The following is a 13,446-nucleotide window of genomic DNA, read 5'->3' as shown; positions in this document are numbered from 1 at the left end:
TATCCCAGAGAGACAAGAAAGTACAGTTGAAGTGACATCTGCAATTGCCTGTTTATTGCAGCACTCTTTACAATAGCCAGGTAAAGGTAAAGGCCCTCCCGTTGATCGTCGATTTGCTTGCGGGCCCAGTAACGTCTCCATTGGAGGCTTTGTTGTTACTGTGTCTGGCATATCGAATACTCTCGGTAGCTTGCCGGGCTCTCCAAGAGGGGCGGAGGAATCGAACTCGGGTCGGCCATGTTGGCCGCTTGTAAGGTGAATGCCCTACCCGCTGTGCTATCGCTCCAGCCAGAATCTGGAAAAAACCTGAGTGCCCAAGAACAGATGACTGGTTAAAGAAACTTTGGTACATTTACACAATGGAGTACTATGTAGCTGTTAGAAAAGACGAAGTCACGAAATTCACATACAAGTGGTACTACATGGAAAGTATCATGTTAAGCGAAATGACTCAGAAAGAAAGGGATAGACATAGAAAGATTGCATTCATCTGGGGAACATAAAGTAACAAAATAGGAAACTAATATCCAAGAATGACCGAGATTAGTACCAGTAATTTTACTCCATGACTTGTAGGCCAACCACACATACTAGGGGAAAAGGGAGCTCAGATAAAGAGGGGAACACCAAATAAAGGTGTTGGAAGGACCCTCCCAGGATGGAAGAAGCATGCTGAAAGTAGACTATAGACCAAACATGATTTCCACTCAATGTTTCTTTTGCAAACCACAACACCCAAAAGGAGAGAGAGAACAGAGGGGAATGCTCTGTCACAGAGTCAGGGTGGGATGGGGGGATGGGGGGGGGGGGTAGGAGAGATATTGGGATGCGTGGTGGTGGGAAGTGGGCACTGGTGGAGTGATGGTATTTGATCATTGTATAATTGAAACCCAAGCACAAAAATGTGTAAGTCTGCAACTGTACCTCATGATGTCTCACTATTAAAAAATTTTTTTAATTAAAAAAAAATTCTAGCTGAATGATTTGTTTTGAATTTTGCTTTTATTTTCAGGAGTGCATGGGAATTTGTTAAGTGTTCTTCCAGGTTAATTCACTCTTTCACTTAGCATTTGGATTTTCTTATTTCAAAGTTCAATTATATTGGTACATTTATACAGTTAGGGTTTTGCAATTACTTCTACATTTTAATAGAAAAATTTTTGCCTTTTATACCAGTTTGAAGCATTGTTACTTTAGAGCATGTACAGTCCATTTTCCACATCTTTCCTCAAGTATCTATTTAACTATGCATTCCCTTTTAATCAACCATAGGTTGTTTTATAAAATAAATTTATAAAATGAATTTCTACAACTTGATAGTAAAAAAATTACTACAAAATCTTTCAGCAGCTTGAACTTGGTCATCTATCCAAAGAATATGAAAATGATAAAGCATGAAATTCTTTTTTTTTTTGGCTTTTTGGGTCACACCCAGTGATGCACAGAGGTTACTCCTGGCTCTGCACTCAGGAATCACCCCTGGCAGTGCTCAGGGGACCATATGGGATGCTGGGAATCGAACCCAGGTTGGCCGCATGCAAGGCAAATGCCCTACCCACTGTGCTATTGCTCCAGCCCCAACTCATGAAATTCTAACACATGAAGTACTCACACATGAAAATTATATATAACCTGAATACTTATTTCAGCATAATTTAAGCTAAAATATGCTGGAGCAATAACACAGTGGGTAGGGCGTTTGCCTTGCGCACAGCCGACCCGGGTTTGATTCCTCCGCCGCACTTGGAGAGCCTGGCAAACTATCGAGAGTACCCTGCCTGCATGGCAGAGCCTGGCAAGCTCCCGTGGCGTATTCAGTATGCCAAAAACAGTAACAACAAGTCTCACAATGGAGACATTACTGGTGCCCGCTCGAGCAAATCAATGAACAATGGGAGGACAGGGCTACAGTGCTAAAATATGGAATCAAAGTGCCCATTGATAGGAAATTCAATAAAGAAGATAGATTGTTTGCATAAGAGAGTACAGCTGAACACAGCTACAAAAAAGATGAAAATTTGATTTGTAAGAAAATGGAAGAAAACTAAGAAATTTGTGATGCAAAGTAAGTCATAGAAAAAAAGACAGGTATTGGATAACTTCCTCTACACATCTAAGGATAAAATATTGGTGAGCAGACAAAACATGGAAAGACATGCCAGTGAATCTACTGTCCTCTTAGATTGAAAATTATGGGAGGAGGTGGAGGTAGGGAAATATAAAGCGAGTCCTCTGATGATCCAATGCTGCAACACCTGCAAAATCCTCTATAACACCTGCTCCTGGGGCCACGGCACTTCTGATCTGGCCCTGCCCAACCATAACAAATGGAAAAGTGGTGGTGCTCTAGTGTTGGGCATTTGGTCAACTCAAACCTCACAACCTTATACATATAGTGTCTTATTAAAAATTAAAGAAAAAATTCCATCTTTGTTCTGTTACCTCCAGAAAACCCATTGCCAGCCTTGCCAAACCCTATCAACCTTCATAGTTTAAAACTAAGGGTTGAAAAATCTGCTCCAGTTGGTGGAGTACCAGGCACGCCCCCAACTCAACCCTGCACACTCTGGAAAACTGCCACATCCCCCATGAAGATAAAACTAGAGAAGAATGAGACTTCTCTATCCCCAGAGGATGGAGGGGGACATCCATTGGAATAACCTGTCTTAGTTCACAGAACCTCACATTTCCCACCATCTCACTGTCTTGCCCATAACTGTCTTGCCCATAACTGTCTTGCCCATAACTGCTCCTTAGCTGAGTATCCAAATATCTCTGCTGTTCTGGAACACTCACAATTTGGTGTTCAGCTGCCAACCTCTTCTCTCTGCCTTCCCCTGTAGAGCTAAATTCTCTATACAATGTTGCCGAGAGAAATGGAGCAAAGACTGGAGACCATCCTTGCATGTATAAGGTCGGCCTCAAGGTTTGATCCCTAGCACTGCATAGTGCATCAGCAGGGCTGGCTAACCAGAACCCTCTAAGGTCCTACCAACTTCTCATCATTTGACCTGAGCTCTGAAAAATTAGGTCAGAATTGCAAGGGAACAGCCTGAGACTGCTGAGCACTGCTGGGAAAGTCCCCAGCAAAATTCTGCCCAGGGTCTCATCCTTAGCAACAGTCTACTGTGAACAACCCTCAGGTCCCAGAATCCTTCTCCAGGCATGAGAGCTTCCTAGCAGTCACAAAGAAATCTACTGTCTTAACAGGCACCCACTCCCCACACCCCGTTCAAATCATCAACATCATACTTCCCACAGCTTCCTCCCAATCCTTGACTGTGACTCAGGTCACTACCAGTCTGCAGACAGTTCAGTTGCCACCTTGGCCCCCTACTAACCTGGCTAGCATCCTCCAGGTGTGCCAGGCTGATGGTCAGCTAATTTCAAACCCCACCCTTACCCTGTCTTTGGGCCTCTCCTGACACCACCTGTGCTCTGACAACCATGAAGAGCGGACGCCAGCACAGTATTAAACAGGCAAAATGCAGTTGCCATGCAAACGTAAGGCTGTGAGTTTCATCCCGAGTCTCCAAGAGGGCTCAAGCCCAGACGTAGCAACTTTGCTCTGTGGACCCCAGAACCACACAGTGTCACCCAGCTGGGAGTTCTGTGGCCAAGAGTGTGTGAGCAACACCTTGAAATCTGTCAGGCCCCTTGGTCAAGAGTGTGAGCCCAGAGCACAGCCACAGGGGCAGGTGTCACAGCCAAGCCTGTGTGTGACCCTCCAGGCATGACGACCACAGCATCACAGGGCAGGGACAGAAAATTGGCGAATTAAGTATGCAAATAGCAGGAGAGACATCTGTGATTTAGAATAAAATGGGCATGGATTATAATAAAATGGGCAGGGAATAGGACCAGGTTGGAAGATTCACCAAAGCAAAGGAAAATCTGAGTGTCTGTAAGGAGACCAGGAAGGAAGGTGCTGGAATCATCCTACACCAGCACAGAGAAAGGAAGTCAAGTGTGTCAGGGTCCCCTGTAGCCTGCAAGGGTTATTGGCTACTCCGGCTTCCCTAGCTTCTGGCAATACCTGGAAGAAGTCCATGGAAATGTGGGCCCAGGACAGTGGGGAGCCACATCTGTGCATGGGAAATATACCCAGACAGGAACATCAGGTACATTTATTCGCAGAGCCCTACCAATATTAATCTGACTGAGAGAAAAATGTTCATGAAGAAGATGACAGCCTTACTGGGAGGGAATGTGAGGGGAGGTGCAACAGAAGAGGGTCGGGGTCCATGGCAGCGGGGGAAAGTGACGTGCTGTCTGAGCCGGTACTGAGAGGCTCCTCCTGAGGGCCCAGGAGCTAAACGGGAGGGTGGGGGTGGGCGTGTGTGTCTTCAATGTGCTCTGTTTCCTCATGGAAGTAGAAAACAAGGTGATTAGTGGGAATGGGAATGGGGGAGCGGGGAGGGGTGAGGGCGCACCCCACCCCTAGGCTCAGGGTTCAGCATCCTAAGGAAAGACTTCAGAAGAGCCTCAGAAGAGCCTCAGTTGGGTCCTGTCAGAGCCTTGAAGTGTGCAGTCTCCTGAGTCAGGAATCGGGCGGGGTGTGAACCACAAACTCAGGGTCTGAGGGGCTCAGGGGAAGCTTTAGGAACTGGGGAGGGGTGAGGAGACTGAATGGGGTGTGAAGAGCTGGTTGAGATGAGAGTGCAGGATATCTGGGGGGTCTGAGGTGACTGAGACAAGAAGGAAAGGGGAGACTGAGGTGGCTGTAGCATCAGGCAATTGGTGGATGTGTGTGAGAGAGGCGGTGAGGACATGGACTGAGGTTCTCCGTGCTCCTGTCAGTGTAAAGAAGCACACGTGGGAAACTGAGTCTCAGCACCTATCTCTGGAACTTTTTATTTTTCAATTTTACAAGCATTATAAATACTATTTGTTTAACTTGCATTTTTAAAATTATTGAATCACCATGAGATACACAGTTACAGTACTGTTTAGGAATGAATTTCAGTTATACAATGTTTCAATATCCAACCCTTCATCTTGTGCATTTCCACTCAGCCTCAGCCAATGTCTAGGCAAACACCTCTTCTTCTGGTGGGAAAGGGACACTGGCGAATGGACGGGTGTTGGAATACTATATGACTGAAATCTAATCATGAATAACTTTGCAAATATGTAGAATATTGCAATTCAATTAAAAAATAAATAAGTGGGGAAAAAGAGTTTGTGTGTGGAGGCGGTTGGTACAAGCTGTAAGGGAGGAAAATTCAACTGCCCCATTCCAAAAAGACCCTGGGGTTGTCATTTGTGCAATGGAATGTTGTGTGGCAGTGTGTAATATTTCAGGAGCCATGCATTTGGGCCCATTGAGATGATGCAGTTCTTTTGTAGAATGGCTGAGGTAATTTTTTTGTATTAAAATGGTCAATTTTAGTTCACTCTATTCCAAAGCACTTATGAAATTATACTTCTTTTGAATGCATCATCTCCTTAGCCTGACAAACGATAGACAACACCTCTTGTTTGCCACAAGAACCACTCTGACTCCTTTTTTGGACTATTAAAAAAGTAAAGGCCCTCCCGTTGATCGTCGATTTGCTCGAGCGGGCCCAGTAACGTCTCCATTGGAGACTTCGTTGTTACTGTGTTTGGCATATTGAATACTCTCGGTAGCTTGCCGGGCTCTCCGTGAGGGGCGGAGGAATCGAACTCGGGTCGGCCATGTTGGCCGCTTGTAAGGCGAACGCCCTACCGCTGTGCTATTGCTCCAGCCCTTTGGACTATTGTTTTTTTTTTTTAAATTAATTTGGTTAGTTATAGTTTCTGGCTGAAGTGATAGCATAGTGGTAGGGTGTTTGCCTTGCGTGCAGCCAGCCCAGCCAAGCCGGGTTCGATTCCTCTGCTCCTCTTGGAGAGCCCGGCAAGCTACCCGTGACTTATTGAATATGCCAAACACAGTAACTACAAGTCTCAAAATAGAGACATTACTGGGCCTGCTCGAGCAAATTGATGAACAACGGGAGGACAGTTCTACAGTGCTAGTTAAAGTTTTAATCTTTTATTTCATTTTTTGTTGCAGTTCCAGGAACAGAATCCAAGACCTCCTCACATGCTTCTTGTTATTTTTCTCCTTTTCCTTCTCTTTTTCATCCTCTTCATCTTCCTCCTCCTCTTCCTCCCTTTCTTCCTTTTCTTCCTCTTCCTCTTCTACCTCTCCTCTTCTCCTCTCCTCCAATTCTTCCTCCTCCACTTCCTCTTCTTCAAACTCCCCCTCCTCCTCTTCCTCTTCCTCCCCCTCTTCCTCTTCCTCCCCCTCCTCCTCTTCCTCTTCCTCTTCCTCCTCCTCCTCCTCCTCCTCCTCCTCCTCTTCTTCTTCTTCTTCTTCTGCTGCTGCTGCTTGTTATGCTTCTTTCTCCTCCTCCTCTTCATCCTCCTCCTCCTTCTCCTCCTCCTCGTTGTTCTTCCTAGTCTCAATGCCCCTAGTTTCCCCTTTATCCCATTCCCAGCCTGCCCCTGTGGCAGACACCCAGCCCCTCACACTTTTTTTAGACACTACGGTTTGGAGCAATAGCAGAGAGGTAGGGCCTTTGCCTTGCATGCGGTGGATTCTTCCACCCCTCTTGGAGAGCCCAGCAAGCTCCAGAAAATATCTCCCCACGGTGTATTCAATATGCCAAATACAACCACAATGGAGACGTTGCTGGTGTCCACTCGAGCAAATCGATGAACAAGGGCAGGACAATGCTACAGTGCTACAGTGCTTCAGTTTGTATGTTTGGGGTGAGTGTTGGGTCACACCCAGCACTGCTCAGGGCTTACTCTTGACTCTACACTCAAGAACTATTTCTGGTGGTTCTTGGGGGACCATATGGGGTGCCAGGGATTGAACCTGGGTCAGACACATGCAAGGCAAATGCCCAAAGGTTCTATGATTGCTCCAATTCTATGATTGCTCCCTGGACACTATGGTTTACAATGCACAATCACTTTGTCTCTTTTTCAGCACATCCCACTGTCATTGTCATAGTGACCCCCTTCTCTGTCCTCATAACAGGACTGCCCCAGCCCCCCAACTCTTAAATAGGTAAACTTTCTACCATAGAGCAGAGAACTTTCAGTCTACTGCTAGTTGACTTTAGTGCTCTACTTCTCATCCAACATTCACGGTCAGGGTCCTCCTCACGGTCCTCCTGTTGTTCATCGATTTGCTTGAGCAGGCCCGGTAACGTCTCCATCATGAGACTTGTTGTTACTGTGTTTGGCATATCGAGTACACGGGTAGCTTGCCAGGCTCTGCCGTGCGGGCGAGATACTCTCGGTAGCTTGCCAGGCTCTCCGAGAGGGGCGGAGGAATCGAACTCGGGTCAGCCATGTTGGCCACTTGTAAGGCAAACGCCCTACCACTGTACTATCGCTCCAGCCCCTCATCCAACATCTCCCGCCCAAACTCATGATCTGGTGAGTGGGGTAGAGCGACACCTAGTGGTGCTTGGAACAACTTGCAGTTCTGAGGATTGGACACCTGGGACTGACATGCAAAACTGGTGCACTAGGTCTTTGAGCATCTCCCCTGAGGCTATTTTTTATCATGATTAATTTTTTTCAAGTACTATTAGACTTACAGAAAACTTGCAAATGTGGCACAGAGTTCCCATATATTTCTCACAATTTCCACTGTTTCATCTTACATTATTCCAGAGCATTCTTGTGGCTGAAGAAGCAACAGTGATGGACTTTTACTAAACTGCATATTTTGATTCTATTAGTTTTCCTCACATCCATTTAAGGTTTTAGGGTGCCACCCAAGACCCATATTAGTCCCAGTGACATCACTCTATGACAGTTTCTCAGATATTGCTTGTTCTGATGACACTGATGTTTTGAGGGTGCTGCAGGGTGTGGTACCTCCCCACACCAATGAACTGACAGCAAAAGGGAGAGATCCTACAGGGACTCCACAGATAACAGTGTCCTTGGGATGTGGGAGAAACTCTGTGTGTCCTTAGTAACAGTAAGTGTATTCTGGTGTCTATGGTTACTTTGTTGCACTTTAGTCTGATTCCTGTCCACTCGTGCTGCCACATGTAGGTCTCTAAACTCAGCAGAGTCCAGTGCTGGAGGTTCCTGAGAGCCGGTGTGTGAGTGACGCTGCACTGACAAGTCCACAGTTCAGAGCCTCCTGACTGGGGTTGTGAAGTGAGGGAAAGTCACGTGTCCCACAGCCCTTATCTCTGATATGGGACAGGCACAGGGGAGCTTCTAGACACATTGGATGAGAGGAAATTTCTAATAAATCTCAGAAAATGGAAACTTGTCTGTTTCCCCATTCCTCACTCTCTACCCCCATCCTCAGATCCTGCACCCTCCCCCTCTGAGAGGAGTTTATATGGGGCTGGAGGCAGAGACCCTCCCTCCCAGACAGAGGAAACCCCACTGTGCCCCACGTTCTTGCACTGGACATGACATGAGTCCCACTGGCAGTTGACCACATGCTGGATTCTGACTCAGGATGTGGAGACAGAGAGCCTGGGACAGTGTGGGTACATTTGTCGTTGTGGTGAGTGGCAACAGTGTTCTCACTGTCCAGAAGCAGCAGTGACAGCCGTCCTCGCTCAGGGCCCAGTGTCCATTGTCAGAGATTCAGGGGTGTGGGCAGTGACCTCTGTGATCTGCAGCAGGGACAGCGTGTCCTGTGAGAGGGTGACCGAGAGAGGATGTTTGGTTCTGCTCCTGTGTGGCCTCCAGCCTGCTCTGTGTCACCATGATGACCACATCCACATATTTACATATCTTCATGTATGGAATGTCTGCTCTGAGTATATCTATATTGTATGTTGCATGTATTAGTACCATGTGTTACCTGATGCGCAGGCACATTTCAGGTCTCTCTAGGCCTTTACTAAATCTGATACTAGAAAAATCTGGCATCCATTGTTTGCACTATTAAGAAATCCAGCTAGGAAATAGATCCAGACATTTTCCTGCTGCTGAGCTCATACCCACATCCTAATTCCAATGGCCAAACCCCACGAAGAGAAACAAACAGGATTCTTCAGCACAGGGGTCTCTTGCCTCTTTCTTTCCAGAAGAAAATATTTAAGCTTGTATTTTAAGTTCCACCCCCACCCCAACACTCTCTGCTCTCTGGTGAATGACTCAGTGATTCCCCATCTAGAGTAACCCCAGGACTGCTTTGGGCTTGTTGCATACTCAGGCCTCTCCAAGTCTCTATCAGCATGTGGGGCCTGGAGTGCAGGTGTCACTTATTTCCCAGGTCCAAACTAGGGGCAGGAGTAGTGAGCACAGTCACTGGTATTCTGGTCTATGTCCTTCCTTCTAAAATGGGTCTGAAACTGGCAACCTCACCTCCAACCATGTTTATAAACCCAGACTCTCCTCCAGCAAGATTCTCTGACATTTACGAAACCATCCAGGTGACTCCTCAGCTCACTGGCATTTGGGGCTCCCTTTCTCTCTGCCATCACATGGTGTCACATCTGTGGGGTCTGATCAGATCGCCCAGCTCTGGAGGTTCAGGGTGTGGTCGTTTTTCTTCAGTCATAAGGGATGGAGTGTCTTCATACATTCTCCAGGGTTTAAAACAACGAGTAAAAAAAATCTGAAAAAGAGGAAATGAAAAAGGCTCATCATCATTTGTTATCAGGGAAATAAAAATCAACACAACAGTGAGATATCATTTTATACCAGTGAGAATGGTACCTATCAAAAATACTAGGAACAGTGTCCGTTGGTGGGCTGTGGTGGTAAAGGCATGCTCATCTACTGCTACTGGAAACGTTCTCTGGTTCAACTCCTATGCAAAACAATATGTAGGGCTCTCAGTAAACTCATAACTGAGTTCCCATGTGACTCAGCAGTTCCAATTTTTGGTTTCTACCGTGGGACCGAAAAACATTCACTCAAAAGAATGTATGCACACCATTATTCATTAAAGCACTCAGTACAATAGCTAAGATTTGGAATCAGCTTAGATGTCCAACAACAGATGAGTGGATCATGAAGGCATGGTATATACACACAATAGAGCACTACACAGCTGCCTGGAATGATGAAATCATGCAATTCACAGCAATATAGATGGGACTGGTAGACATCATGTTAAGTGAAGAAAGAAGGAGAATAAACACAGGATGATATCATTTATATGTGGTATTTAGAATAACTGGATGAGGGAGTGCAATGTATTAAAGGGAGGAATCCCAGATCACCTTTGACCCCAGAGTATGGGGAGAAGAAGGAAAGAAATAGAGTGGAGGGGAGGGGGAGAAGAATCATATGAGAAGAAATGGGGGCCATGTCAAGGGGATTCATGTACATTGATGGTATTAAGGAATTATAGAACTAAGTATCCAAACCAGAGCCAACAATACTAAAATCAAAAGATCCAAACTTTAACAACCTAACTTTAAAATGTGCCTATAAAGAGAGCAAGCTGGAAGGAATGGGAGGCAATCTGGTTACACTGGTGGAGGGAAGTTGACACAGGTCATGGGATTGGTGCTGGAATATTGGATGTCTAAAACTCACTATGAATAACATTGGAAACCATGGTGCTTGAAAAATTTTTTTAAAAACACTGTGAGCTGGAAATATGCTGGTGAATAAAATTAAATACAAAAAAAGAAAACTGATTTTAGTTTATTTTTCCAGCATAGAAATGACTCAGCTCCATAACTGATCTTGAAAAGAATGACACATTGCTTAATCTCCCAGGCCAACCAGTCATGACTCAGAACTCTGGGGCCTTCTCAAAGTGGGGGTGGACAGATTCCTCCCACCCCCAGCTGCCCACTCCTGCTGAAAGTTCCAGAAGCCACTGCCCCACATTCAACATTTTCCTGCATAGAAAGGGTCCAACTCCACAACTGAACCTCATCGAGCTGACATGCCATCAAATTGTTCCAGTTCCTAGAGCAACACCTTCAAATTTCGTAGTACTGACAGCCCAGTAGGAACACAGAAAAATTGATAGGAAAATTGTATAGAAGACAACCAAGCTCAATGAACAAACACAATAATACAGAATGCTCAACCAGCACCAGAGAGATCCATAAATCGTCAATGACTTTAGTAATACCATTGTGAGATATAACAGTTATCACAAATTGACTTTTTTGACTTATTTGTTGATAATTTCTTTTTATAACAAGCAATATAAAATAAAATTATTTTCTTTCTACTAAGGGGATGCTTACAAGTGAGTGGGAATGCTAGTGCCTGCAACCAAAATAGAGAGCAATGCAACCAAGTGTACTGACATCACAGCTAACATGTGGGGCCTCAGAGAGGCAGCATGTGTATGCCACCCCATTCATCTCAGTAACAACCCCCACACAAATGGAAAAATTTGGGGGGGGGACCAAAGTGATAATACAGCAGATAGGGCATTTGCCTCGCATGCTGACAACTAGCTTTTATCCTTGGCATCCTATATGGTCTCCTGAGCACACCCGAGAGTAAATCCTGAATGCAGAGCCAGGAGTAATGTCTGAGCATTGCCAGATGTAGCCAAAAACAACAGAAAAAACAAAAAAATATGTTTTAGTGTGCTTTATAACAACCAACATGAAGTAAACTATTTTGGCCTGCTAGTGGAGCAGCCTTGTGGGGTCAGTGGGAAACTGGGGACTTTGATGGAGAGACGGACACACAGGTGGTGGGACATTGACTGCCTGATGCAACTGTATTATAAGCAATTTTGTAAATCATGGTGCTTAAATAAAGTTTAAAAAAAAGATTAGAAATCTATTTCAGGGGTTATAGGGCAAATGCAACCTTGTTCTGTGCGGCACACACGGGTCTCAGAGCACTACCAGGTGTGGCGCTGGAGACCTTGGAGCTCACTCAGAGGCCTCCTGAGCACTGTTCTGGAGTCCCCACCCCCAAATGAGAAGGAAAAACAAAACTTATTCAGAGAATAAATTGTGAAAGAGCGCATGCAACATTTTCCAAGTATCTTTCTTCTCTGTCTCATCAGAAGCTAGCTGGATTTTCATATTTTCTTCTGCCTTTAATCTATTGTTTTGTTTGACATATACAGAAAAAATTAAGTATGTAGGAATGGTATGTTTAATCATTGTGTCAAAATAAATATTCAACTTGGATAATGATGAGAGATTTCATAAAAGGAAAAAACTGGTAGTTTCAAGAAAAGGGAGGGTGTGCATGAACATTTGAACCTCAAGCTTTGTAGATGTATTAGGCTTTTAAAAGCATTCTTTACATCCTCTGTAAAACATCAGAAGTCAATTAAGTGAGATCATCACGATCACGACCACCCTGTTGTTCGTCGATTGCCTCGAGCAGGTGCCAGTAACGTCTTCTTCGTCCTAGCCCTGAGATTTTTTTTTTTTAAAGTGCCATATTCAAGGCTTTTTCAGGGTTAGGAGAATGAGACCCATCATTGTTACTGGTATTTGGCATATTGGGTATACCACGGGGAGTTTGCCAGACTCTGCCGTGTGGGCATGTTACATTTGGTAGCCTGCCAGTTTGACCGAATTAGGAATGAGATGATAAGATGTCGCGCGGCCGGGAGCTGAGTGTGATAATCTCTGGATCCTGGCCGTTGTTGGAGTTACACGGCAGTTGGTGGGTGTAACTGTCTAGTTACTGGCAGGTCCAGTCCCAAACTGTACAGGCTTGGAGATCTCAGCCCCGGGTCCCACACACCTGGGTTCCTCTGTCAGTTCTTTTATGCGTGAGGCTCATCCAAGTGTGTGGAGAGTGGTCTCAGCAAGGCCTTGGCTGGGCCTCGGTGGTCTTCAGCTGTTGGGCCCTGGTGGAGACAGTCAGGCATAGGGTAGGAGACCATTAAGTGAGATATGGACTAAAAACTGGTTGTCTTAGGAGAATAGCACAGTGGACAGCAGGATCCAGGCTTTCATGGTTGGACCCTGGGGATACCCGGGAACCAGTATGGGAGGCATGAAACAGCAGGAGGAAGAGGACATAAACTGACAGTGACCAGTCTTGGAAGTTTTTGACTTATTTATTTTAATTATTGGACTAGAGCGCTAGCACAGTGGTAGGGAATTTGCCTTGCACGCAGCCAACATGGCCGACCCAATTCGATTCCTCCACCCCTCTCGGAGAACCCGGCAAGCTACCGAGAGTCTCTCGCCCCCCACGGCAGACCCTGGCAAGCTACATGTGATGTATTTGATGTGCCAAACACAGTAACAACAAAGTCTCCGATGGAGACATTACTGGGCCCACTCGAGCAAATCGATGAACAATGGGAGGACAGTGATAGTGATGACAGTGATTTTAATTATTATGTCCCAGTCCTGTCCCAAGCTGAAATGTGCCTTAATCGAGCAGGACTACCGTCCTGCCCCATCACTGGGAGGGAGAAGAACATCCAGGTCCTGATGTGGAGAGTGGGGAAATGATGGAGCTGTTCTCTCCTGAGACACAGTTTATTCTGGGTGAAAGTGAATATAGGGACCAGACAGGAAAATGGGT

The sequence above is a fragment of the Sorex fumeus genome, unplaced genomic scaffold, assembly GCF_029834395.1.
Source record: "Sorex fumeus unplaced genomic scaffold, SorFum_2.1 ptg000063l, whole genome shotgun sequence".
Classification (NCBI taxonomy): domain Eukaryota; kingdom Metazoa; phylum Chordata; class Mammalia; order Eulipotyphla; family Soricidae; genus Sorex; species Sorex fumeus.
The sequence above is the reverse complement of the archived record's forward strand: the minus strand, read 5'-3'. Positions refer to the sequence as shown.